The 12,214-nt window shown below is 50.5% G+C and overlaps 1 protein-coding gene across 2 annotated transcripts in view; it reads right to left on the bottom strand.

Annotated features, from left to right (window-relative positions):
* The window catches only part of BEND3 (BEN domain containing 3), a 35,333-nt gene extending 23,455 nt beyond the window's left edge, over positions 1-11,878 (bottom strand). The window contains exon 1 of one of the 2 annotated variants that reach the window (XM_032651783.1): positions 11,824-11,878. The gene's annotated coding sequence lies outside the window, so the exon portion shown is untranslated. The remainder of the gene's footprint in view (positions 1-11,823) is intronic. The other variant, XM_032651782.1, reaches the window with a different exon arrangement.
* Between the last annotated feature and the right edge of the window lie 336 nt (positions 11,879-12,214).

Here is a 12,214-nt window from a genome sequence, read left to right as displayed (position 1 = left end):
TTCCGAAGAGAAAAGGTGGGAAAGGGAGGAGACGGTACGTGGTTAATTTGGGGGAAAAAAGGGTCACGCGAAAAGCCACAAAGCCTCTGGCTAAGTGGAAAGCATGAAAACGACGAGCGAATCCTAGACGAAAAGAAACAGGAGTCAATGAGAAAACCCAGCACAGAACCACGAGCACTGAGCAAGGAGGGTCCGCTTGTCTAACACTCCATTTCCGAGAGGGCGGCGCGGGAAGGCGACTCCGTGCGCCGAAGCGTTTTCGCCGAACCACCACCAAGTGACCCTAGTGCAGGCAATTTAGCACCTGAATTCTGAGCTCGCCCCGATTCTCGCGTCGTAAAATGATGAGCGAAGGGCGCACGCCCGAGCCACCTGCGGGTGGAAGGAGAGCCGGAGGGGGCTGGGCAGCCTCACGGAAGGGGCGGCCAGAGTGCATCTACCTTGGAAAACATTTCCGTGTCCATTTATAGACCAGCGACAGATGCTAGATTGGCACAGAAGGAACCCGGAACGCAGTGTGGTGCGCCCCTTCCCTCCTAGCTGGCGAACAAGCCACTCTCATTGGGAAGCCGGGGAGTTTCCCATTTGCAAGGCCTGGAAAGCCAAGTGCCTGTGAATCGTGTGGGGCGGAGCGAGGTGAGGGTCCCCGTTAACACCCACGGCCTGCGCACTTGGGGCTCGGCGCTGCCTGCCCACTTCGTGTGCGCCTTGATCTTACCCTGAGCTACTTCAATCCCAACTGAATAAAAAAACTGCGGGCGTACACCTTAAATATTTACAATTTTGATTTGTCAGTTATACCTCAGTGAAGCTGGAAAATTTTTATGTCATTTTGATTACAGAAATAAGATGTTTGACTATTGGAAAGGGGAGGAAGAGAACAGAGGGCAGGTACCTGACAAGTATAACACAGCTGTTTGGTGGCAGAACTAGGATTCAAACCAAATCCGTGTGTATCTCCCGTCAGCCACCAGGAGAGGGAATGACAGAATCCTCATTCTTCTGTTAAGGTTCTTCTCATGAACACAGAGGCCAGTTTCCAGCCTTGGATCTCTCTGACCACTAGCAGCTGGAAATCTCCTTTCATCTCTGTGTCACTAGCAGGAAAATGAGGCTGCTCTGTGCTTATATAGAGTCCACTTCACAATACAGAAGTTTCTACAAGAGGGAGGGGATGTGTGGGTCACTTGCCGGCATCCCAAGCTGATGTAGACCCAGCACATCAACACCGCCCCAGCTGGGTAGAAAGGGGATGGGTATCACACGTTGCTACCTCCGTTTCCTGGTCATCTGCCCAGATGAAGGTCACAAGGTTGTTCATCCTGGGCGGACACTAAACGCCCGGATGCCAAGCATGCCGCAGAAATTCCTTTCGTTTACACAACTATAGGTTATGTAGAAGCTACCAACTCTGCAGCACCCGCCCGCTGGGCTGCTAGGATTACAATCTCCTTTGCCTGCAGGACTTCGTAGAATTTCTCATTTTAACATTCTCTCCTTCTCAAAACCCTCTTATTCCTCTCACCACGAATCTCGAATTGTGACACAGTCTAACTATGCATCCACATGTCCCTGAAAATCAGCTTTTCCCCAAGGGGTGCCTGTTCCATATCCCTGACCAATCCCAAGGGAAGATTTAAACGAGTGAAAGGGACGCGTGTCAAGGAGACAGACACATGTAGCTTGCCACTGCCTCTAGTTAAAACACACAGCTTCTAAGACACGGGTGACCTATGGGAGGGTAACTCTCAAACAGGACCAATCTCCAGTGGTTAATCCAATCAGTGAAAATGCTTTTTGTTTGTTTTGAACCCAAATAGCCTAGGAAGCCTCAGGCAAAGTGACTGTCAGCAGTAAAGAAAGGTTTTTAATATCGCAGAGCTCGGAGGAGCATATATCATTTTATTATAATACCTAATAGTCTCTATCTTTCTTCACAGGGCGAGATGACAGTGTTCACACATTTTCCATGCAGGGCACAGGGGTGGGGTGGGGTGGGAAGCAGCTATCAGAAAACCTTCAGTTTTTACCAAAAGTGCAAAAGGAACGGTAATCCCAAATGTTTAAGATACCTTAGACACTCAAACATCAAATTACAAGGATAAGTTGCTTAAATTGGCTACATAAATGCAGGACCTGGCAGGGCCACCTCAGGGCCTCCTGCTGCAGCAGCGGCTGGATCTGCCTCCTGCATTTCAGTGCGCCTGGCCCACAGCGGGAAGCAAGGGCGAAGCAAGACAAGGGGCCGGCAGAGCAGTGAGAACCAGTCACCGGCGCTTTGAAAGAACCAGTTTTAAGAGATGCCACAAAGAAGTGGAAAAGCTGAAGACTGACAAATTATGGATCAACTTAGAGAGTTCATTTTAAGAAGGGAAGATTCTTAAAGTCTCCTTTTCTTTTGACTAGATGGGCATGCATCTGACAATTCCAAAGGTATAAAAGGATATTTGGTTAAAAAGCCCAGGGTCCTCCAGTCACTGGGTTACACTCTTGGAGGCAACCTCGTCGGGTTTCCTGAGTCCTTCCGCAGACACTCTGCCAGAGGTCCTCAAAGTGGGACATGAATGCAGTGCGCTGCCTGCACAGACTGCACGTCTCTCCCAAACTCCAGCATTAGTGGAGTCGAGTTGGTAGCCTGAAATTGGCACACCATGGAAAGTGACACTTTTACAAACCAGTCCTGTTCCGGGCTTTGTTTTTTTCTTTCTTTTTGGAGACCCAGTTTACCAGTACAGCCAAGGCCCTTTCGAGGGGGGTCCATGAGATCAAAACTATTTTCATAATAAAACTGAGATGCTGTTGCCTCCTTTTCACAGGTGTGCAGGAGACTTTCCCAGAGGCTACATGATACTTTATTTTGCAAAAGATTGAATACAGAGGCAGATATGAAAATTCAGCTGTCTTCTATTAAGTCAGATATAAGAGATATTTGCAAAAATGTAAACGATACCACTTTTTTCACTTATTTTCTTCGGAAAAAATTTTTTTTCATAAAAATATTATTGACATTAACTTGTAATATATTTATTTTGGTTATTTTTCAATGAATTGGTAAATCAATATTTAAACATTTTTTCTTTTTCTGTTTTAGTTTCTACCACGGTAAATACTGACAGGAACCCATATAAACAAAAGCTATTTGGGGTCCTCAATACTTTTTAAGGGTAGAAAGGGATCTTGAGACTAAAAGGTTTAAGATCCTTGCTCCTTGCTTCTTTTGCTTAATGTATCATGGAAATTTCGGTATCACTTCTTTTTTTAGTGTAAGTTCCCCCAGAAGTAGATTTTGAGACAAGGATTTGGAGTGAGTAGTCCCTTTGGGAGGAGACAGAGAAGGGCTGAAAACCAGTAAGGGGGCCTGTTAATGGGCTTCCGATGGGAGAGTCCCTGGCTGAGGTCAGCCCTGAGGGTGCTAATGGAGGTGTCCAACAGGGGTGTGGCTGGAGCAGAGGGACACCCCAGCTCACCTGGGCAAACCCTGGAAGGCAGAAACCCTGCCGTGCCATTCCCTTCCAACTCCTCGCCACACTGCCCAGTGCTTTGCACACTTGACGGAGACTCAATGCAAACAACAGCCTACACTGTGGAAGATGCTATGCTAAGAGCTCTACTAAGTGTAATTAACCTAACAATCCTAGGAGGTGGAAACTCTTCTTAGTCCCATTTTACAAGTGAGGAAACCGAGGCAGAGTTTTAGAGCCAAACGGGACCTCAGAAATCATCTCGTTGTATAGGTGTGAGACCCGAGGCTCAGAGAGGTTAGTAACATGCTCGAGACCATACACTGGGAGTGGCCCCCGGTCTCCCTGCCCTGTGCTTTGGTGGCTACACTCCCCACTGTGTGACGGGGAGCTGCTGGTGCCAGTGGGGTGACTGTGAGGGGATCGATCGACGGTATAGCTTATTTACAGGGATTGAAACCAACACAGGGTAGAGGTGGGAGGACCTGGAGGATGAAGACAGAACTCTGGGAACTTCTGTTGGAGGGGAGGATGGGAAACACTAGAAGATAACAGTAACAGGAAGGAAAGAGCAGTCAGAACCTCAAGGTTAGAAGATATTATATTAAGGTTTCTATAACAACTGTAACTCACATCTAATAAACACAGGCCGCATGCCACAGCTGTGCAGAAGACCACCAGTGCTTACAATTTTGCGATCTGGATACGAATAATATTACAGTCTGACATATATCTACAAGATTCTTTTCCTTTGGGGTAAGACATAACATTAAAGCAAATTCTAGGGGAAAATATTTGCTCTGGAAATAACGCTGTCAATGTGTAAATGGGCATATCTTGGTCTTCATCACTTTCAGCTTATAAAGACCTATAGCCAAATCTTTCTGTCACTTAGCGCCTCACACACTTGAAAATTATGATACGAAATAAGCAAAGGCCAGAAGGGCAAAGAACCTGGGCCAGGGGGTCTTTTACTTCGAATTGATCTTAGGTTAAACATAGGCAGGAACTCTAGGGTCAGGCTGAGGGTGGAAATCCTGGTGCAGAGTAAGCCCTCTGTAACCATCAGTCACTATTAATTACTGATAAATTCCACAAAAACCTGCAGAGAAAATGGAAGGGACAACAAACTCAATGTGACCTGGATTGAGATCACCTTTGATCACTATTGTTATTTCCAATATACAAAGTTAGAAAGTCAACTTCTACGCATTTTTCTCAACACACGACTTCAAAACCTCTATTGACAGAAAGGGCCGAACATTAAATTATGTGTAAAGATTCAAAATCAATTGTTCATTACAGGGCCACCCAGTCAATAACAATGTACTTCAAAGTTCACAGGGGATATCTTGACAATGTAATTGAAAAATGCCATAAGCAGATGGAAGAAAACATGCCAAGATGTTAATTACCTCCAATTGGGATGACTATGGATGACTTTTCTTCTTTAGTTTCCTCTACTTTCCAAATATTCTACAGTGAGCATGCAATTCTTTGAAAATGAGACTTTTTTTTAAATGAAAATATAAGAAGTTTAGCAATCTTTCCTGCTAGCCAGGTCACCTTCTAAGTTATACCCATAAATAGCAACAAGCTAAGAATGTAAAATCAAATCATTTAAGTATTTAAAATACTGATGCTGGGACCTCCCTGGTGGTCCAGTGGTTAAGAATCCACCTTCCAATGCAGGGGACTCAGGTTCGAGCCCTGGTCGGGGAACTAAGATCCCACATGCCGCGTGGCAACTAAGCCCGCACACCACAACCAGAGAGCCCACGCGGGGCGACAAAGAGCCTGTGTGCTGCAACGAAAGATCTTGCATGTTGCAGCGAAGATCCCACATGCTGCAACTAAGACACGACACAGCCGAATAAATAAAATAATAAAAAAAAAAGAGGGCCTCCCTGGTGGCGCAGTGGTTGACAGTCCGCTTGCCGATGCAGGGGACACAGGTTCGTGCCCCGGTCCGGGAAGATCCCACATGCCGTGGAGCGGCTGGGCCCGTGAGCCATGGCCGCTGGGCCTGCGCGTCTGGAGGCTGTGCTCCGCAACGGGAGAGGCCACAACAGTGAGAGGCCTGCGTACCACAAAAAAAAAAAAGAAAAGAAAAATAGACTGACTTTCCAGGAGCTTCTTGGGATCTCCAGGGAATCAGACTAGGAAGATATTTTAAAATACTGATGCTCTAAGAAACAACATATAACTGACAAACTAGTGCAGACCTTTCATTTCATAACTGTCTCTGAATTATTGCCTCTGAAGGTGTTAAAAGCTCCTCAGTATGGGGTGATGGGGAGATCAGAAAAAATTCTCAGCTCACAAGCCAAGGTGTGAACAAAAAGGTGAAAAGATCAGCTTTGAACACTAAGGAAATGCCATTTCCTGGCGCGTGTATTATAGGCCCCATCAGTGCATTGCCCTGATACTTGGAGTGTTTTTCAAAATAAGTCAAATTTCATGGGAGGAAAAAAAAAAAACCAAACCAGGACCGAGTGTCCTGGATTAGGGATCCAAGCTGAGCGCTAAAGCCAGGTCATTTAGAGAATCTGTGGCTGGCTGGAGAGCAGCTTAGCAATTCTCTAGGCTGGACTTGCTGGGTTCCTGCATTCTAGATGATGGACGGTGCTTTCTTTGGGGTTCTCTCATGTCTGTGTCTGAGCACCCTGGAAGACTTCTGACCCGTACCTGGAGCCCTCCTTCCCTGATTCCTCAAAACTGGACAAAACTGGGCAAATCAGGGCCTGCTCTAGGGGCCCTGGCTCCAGGGTGAATCAGCAGGATGCAGTGGGGAGCGGGGAGGGGAGGTCTGGGGAGCTGAGGAGTGGCTGGGCCACAGAAAAAGGAAGGAGTGTCCTGAGGTCACCAGCTCAAAGTGCGTAATAAGGAGTCACGCGAGAATCTGACTGGGGGGTTGGGAGAGGATGTCTTTCTTAGGAGCTGGAGGCTAGACCACGGTAAGGCAAGCAGGGGGCACCTGGCATGGCAAACCGTTGGCAAACCCCTCTGCCCGCACAGGATCATTGGGCTCTTCCCTAAGCGCCCCACAGGTTTCCAAAGCAAAACGTCCTCTAGTGGCGCCCACAGGGGGCTGGGAGTGACCTGGGGTGCCTCTGCATTGAGTTCGTTTAGGAGAATCTAGCCCAGGCTAATCAGAGGCGCTGGAAGCTTGCGGCTGCCCAAGTCTCACAGGACAGGCAGCAGGCCCAGAAATGGGAAGTACTTGGGCTTCCTGAAACCTCAACATTCAAATCCCAGTCGGCTGACTCACGATTCTGCCCTACCGCATCGGAAACGTCCACGGGACTTAGGACTCCCCCGCACAATGAGGTCAGGTCCAAAGACCTGGCCCAGCAGCCCGACCTCAGGCCGCCTTGGGGCAAATCCTCCCGACCTCCACTCCTGTTCCCAGATGTAAAGCGAGGCGAACTCGTACCACCTGAGGATCTCCTTGAGAACGTGAGCCCCAGAGCCCCAGCATAGGAATGATCGGAGCCTGAGACCCCCGGGATGGTGGCTGTGCAGCCCTGCCACATACAAAAGGTAAAGCACGGAGAACAGGCCCAGACCATTTTAAAGGTGTTATTAATAAAATACATGCAAGGATTTAAACAGTTTAACTAAGACCTAACCAAACGGTACTTCATCTTGCCAAGCCATGTGATCTGACTTCATGAAGCCTCTCCACTGCAGGCTATACTGATTTTTAAAAATTAAACATAGAAGAGGAGGACAGCAGCTGACATTCATGCAGTGCTGCCTGTGAGGTCTAACTGTTTCACACGTTCACCGGTGCAGTCCTCACAACAGTCCTCCTAGTTTGCAGAGAAGCAGGGGGGCGGCGGGTTGCGCCTCGCTTGGGGTGGGTGCTGCGGAGAGCAAGAAGAGGGAAAGAGGCGGGTGGACTCGGGCTGGGGGCCTCATTCCAGCCTTCCGAGAAGAGATGGGACCGAAAGGGGGCGGGCCATCCCCGCTCTGCCTTCTCCCTTCCCTGCGGAGCACACGTTTGTAGGCGGGGCTCAGATGCAGGAGCGAGTCAACAGGCCAGGTAGGCCTTCGGATCACGAAGGTACAGCTGATTTGGATGAAAATGGAATTCCCTACCAAACTTTAGGGGCAGAAAGACCTGTGTTCTATCTAATCCTGGCTTCACCTACGTTTAGCTTCTAATCCCAGGCAAGTGGCTTACCCAGCCAAGCCTTGGTGCTTTCTTCTGTAAAAGGAGCTGCACACACTACCTTTCCTTCTAGAGACTCTATGAAAACTACAGAGGAGAACGTGCCCGGCACACAGCACTCGGTAAACGTGAAGATTTTTTAAAACTAAAATAAAATGGTTTAAAACTTTTTAAAAGTTTTGTAATGTTTCTTTCAAATGGAAGAAAAAAGAAACGTTAAACTGGAAGGGGTGAAATCAAAATGCCCTCCCTAAGGACGGGAAGAATGTTCCCATGCCATCCACCCTTGCTGGGCTCCGTCTCTGGGTCTGCAGGAATGGCTGGGAGCCTTGGGGATCTCAGAACCCGGCCCTCTTGGCTGTGGCATCCAGCCCATGGGACTCGCAGGACATGTTTGCAATTTGTTTTTATTTTTAGACACATCTTCAAATAAAGTTTGAAAAATACCAGTCCTCACAAAACCAGGGCAATGTTCCCCTGAGTTTCCTTGAACTGTAATTGTCGCTGCCTTCCTCATTCAGTCAGAGAACAGCCTTATCTTTCAGCGTGCGCAGCGAAGGACAACCGCACAGCCCTGCCTGCCTGTGATGTGGCGTCTCACCCTTCGGAGACTGCGTTTTCTGAATGTGACTAAATGTGATGTCTTCCTCAGCTAAGGGCTTCTACTTATTAAGCCCTCCTTGGCCTCACGAAGGACTGGCTACCTCCTTCGACATCAATGGTAGGAGGAGTCAGACTCTGCTTTTAACTTTAACCGTGGAACCCAGAAGCTGGGGTCAAGGAGAAAAGGGCTAGCATATCCCAGCAGCCACCCATGTGACTGACTGGACAATGGTGACTAATTTTCCTAGGAGGTATAAGCAGAGTTTCCTCTGTACTTCCCACTTTTACAAATGTGTTGTCTTGTGACCACATGAGCTAACTGGAGTTGGGGCACAGTCGGGTGTAAGCTACCCCCCTCCACATCCCCAGCCTCCCCTCTTCAATTTACTAGCTCCATGCTCAAACCAACAGCCCCTGGCAAACAAGAAAAGACCAACACGTGATTTATTCAACTGAGCATTCAATGCCTTTACAGATACTGTGTTTCACTGGGCAGTGATAACTGATAACTGAAAATCAGACAAGAGGAGAGGAGAGGTGGCCGTTAGTAGAGAACAAAAACCTAAAAGTGCCGATTTAAAATACAGTCAGCCTTCCAAATCTGTGGGTTCGAAATCCAAGGATATGAAGGACTCGCTGTAAGGGACTTGAGCATGTGTGGATTGTGGTATCTGAAGGGGGTCCTGGATCCAATCCCCCACAAATATTGCGGGATGGCCGTACATGTGTTTCAAGTTGAATTAAAAATAGAGGAAGGGCATGTTACCAGGTGAGCTGCTGAGAAAAACTCAGCTCTAAAACAACAGTTTGTAAAAAGTCTAATCATTCAGGGACTAACATGCCAGGCATTAATGCCACTCCAAATGAAATCGCACCTCTCCTGTTTGACACACTGAAGGCTACATGCCAGCGTGGAGAGCCCTTAGCTTGGCATGTGCGGGTCACGTGTGGCAGCTCGTTCCAGAAACTGCAAGAGCCTGGGCGGAAATAATAATGTTGCAAGAGATACTAGAACATCAGACGGGGCAGAAGAGCCATTGTCCAATGTGAAGTGGGAAAGAAACAGCAAGAGCAAGGTGATACTCACAAAGCACATAAAAGATCCCTTTTGGGATCATGTTTTGTGTTGTGTGTGTGCCTTCAATTTCTATTTTTTTAAAATTACCATACAGTAAAATTTACTTTCTGGAGGGAGGGGGTGTACAGTTCTATGAAAGGTAACACAGGTATACATCCCTGTAGCCACCATCAAGAGGACAGAGAAAAGTTCCATCACCCCAAAGACTGATTCTACAAATATTTCCCCCAGACTTGCTTTAGCCAATAATAGGTACAATGAATAACAGGAGAGGTACCAAAATTTGCCATCAAAATTAAGTGCCAGGAAAAACAAAAACGTTACACCCCAACCTCCCATACACTAACACCAAATTATTTTTGCTCGTTGGCTAGCAACCTTCATGTGTCTCTACGTTATAAAATTTGAGGTCTTTTAAAAGACAGATCCCCCAATTTTTCACCATGGTGTCAATACAATTCATAAAAGCATGTTGTTTTCTTTCCCTGTTGCTTCAGGGGCTTTCTAAACAGCTCTCCTGCTGGACTGTCCCACCTGTGGCAGGTGGGACAGTCCAGCAGATTAAATTTTCACCTACTCAAACTTCTGTCAGGGTTGATTCCAGTTTTTTTCTTCCTGATTATTAGACATTCTACTCCTCTTTTGCTCATCTATGAGATGCTTAGGAGCCCAGAAGTTTGGAAGAGGGTAAAGAAAATGTGTCCATGTGGTACCTTTAACAGATCATTGGGATGCTGGCCATCTTGTCTACTAGGTAGTAAGTGGTCTCTCTTCTATTACTAGTGCTTTGTACGTGGTGGGGGAAGACAAGAACACAACACTTTTCTGTTAAATCGCTTCAACAAGGACATGGCCTCTACGGTAAAACCTACGTTCAGTGGTGGAATGTTTATGTGACAGATTTTAAAGGCTCTGGTTTTTCCATGAATTTCATTTCAAGGGCCATGCACACGCCAGCTAGACCACTAGCAGGAACAGGATGCACTGGCCCCACTTTCTTCTGGAATCCAAGAAGCTCTCCGTTCATTCATCAAAAATTTATTGAGCACCTACTAAGTTATCAGACACTGGGTTAATGGCTCGGGATGTAAAACTGTGAAGATACAAAATCTCAGCAAGTCTCAGTACTGAGGGTGAAGGAAGCTGACAGTCCTGTACGGCGATATGAAACTGGAAATTAGGAATGGATGGTTAAAAAAACAAACAACAGCAACAACAAAAACCCCAGAAGAACTGAGGGGGGGGGGCGGGTTTGGGAGTGTGGATAACAAAAGAATCTCCTTCGTCTCTGTCGCTCTGGGCCCATCCCGAGCCAGCCCCAGCCCGAGAATTCACTTCCTAGCCTCAGTTTCCCGAAGCCGCAGCTTTGGGGCACTCGACGCGTTGCCCGAGGCACAGGGAACAGTTAAAAAGTTACAAAAATTACTTTAAGAAGGTGAAGTTGACACCGAAGTGCTTAACCCTGTTCCGCACATCCTTGCCTGGTTGGCATTTGCGTGTAAAATTCTTCCGGACGGGCCCCCTGAGCACTCAAAAGTCCTTTACCTCTGCAAAAAGCACCTTGGAAAAAAAACTATGTCGGCACGCAAGGCCCTCACGCGCGCTGCAGCACAACTCACCGGCGCAGCGAGGACCAAGTCTGCGTGGGAACTCACGTTTACGAGAAAGAGGGGGCGGTCACGAAGGGCGGCGGGCGCCTCGGCTCCGGCTTGGCGGCCGGTCGCTAAGGCCTCGCGCCTGCCGGGCGCCCGCCTCTAGCTCCCGGGCAGCGGGAACCGCGAACCGCGCCGTGGATGGCCGGGGAGGGAGCGCTGCGCCCCCTGGCGGCGGGGCCCGTCCCTGTCCGCTCCCGGCCGCCGCCGCCGCCGCCGCCGCCGCCGCGGGCCTGGCTCGCTCCATTTGCTGACTCCGGCGGCAGCGTCCCTCCGAGCGGCAGCTTCTCGGGCCTCCCGCTCCCCGCTCGGCATCTCCCTCCAGTCCCCGCCCCCTGCTCCTGCTCTGACACCCCCTTCTGCACGCCGAGCCGTCCCCAGCCGCAGCCCGGCCGAACGCGAGCGCCGAGTCCACCGCGGGCTTCGCAGAGCCTTCCGGCGGCTCCGGCCGCTCCATCGCGGCGCCCAGCGGGGGTGCGGGGCCAGCGCGCGGCGCGAGTGGGGCGGCGGCGCGGACTGTTCCACTACGCGGCCCCCCCCCCGCCCCCGCGCGGCGCGCGTGCTCCCCGGAACGCCATGGAGCCGCCGCGTTCCGAGCGGGCACAAAGGAGCGCGCGGCACAATGGGTGCGGCGAGCCCGTGGGCACCGGGCGCCCGCTACGGCGGCTCGGCCCTGCGCGGGGGTGGGCGCTCCTCCCGGCGAGCGCGCTCCGGGCAGCCCCCCTGCGCGTCTCCTCCCTTGCTCCCGCCCCCACCCCAGCATGGATGTTGCAGCCACTCTCCCGTACGTCTGCTCCGGAGCCGCCGCCGCCGCCGCCACCGCGCGGCCGGCTTGAACCGCCCCGCACTTACCTGGGACACGAGTTCTGTACTTTGCAGAGCGGGCCCGCGCCGAGTTGGGGCGCCACGTGGGGGTTGGGGGGAGCGCGGGGCTGGGGAGTGGGGGCCGCGCGCGGAGGGCCAGGCCGGGGCGGCCCGGGGAGTTGCTGGGGGCAGCGGGCGGGCGCCGTGTATTTTCCCCTCTCTTTGTGTGTGTCCGTGCGCTGCGCTCTCGCGTGACGTGACGGGACTCCGTGTGTCATTTCCGCACAAGGACACAGGAGCCCCCGCTGCAGTGGAACCACAACCCCTCCGCCCCCACCCCCGGCCCGCCCCTCCCCCTCAGCGGGGCACACGCGGGACCAGCGGCGGCGCTCGGGCGTGAACGGCCGCGGCAGGGAGCTGGGGCGCGCACTCCGGGGAC

Source organism: Phocoena sinus, chromosome 12 (genome assembly GCF_008692025.1).
Source record: "Phocoena sinus isolate mPhoSin1 chromosome 12, mPhoSin1.pri, whole genome shotgun sequence".
Lineage (NCBI taxonomy): Eukaryota > Metazoa > Chordata > Mammalia > Artiodactyla > Phocoenidae > Phocoena > Phocoena sinus.
This window is presented reverse-complemented; position numbering and strand designations above follow the sequence as displayed.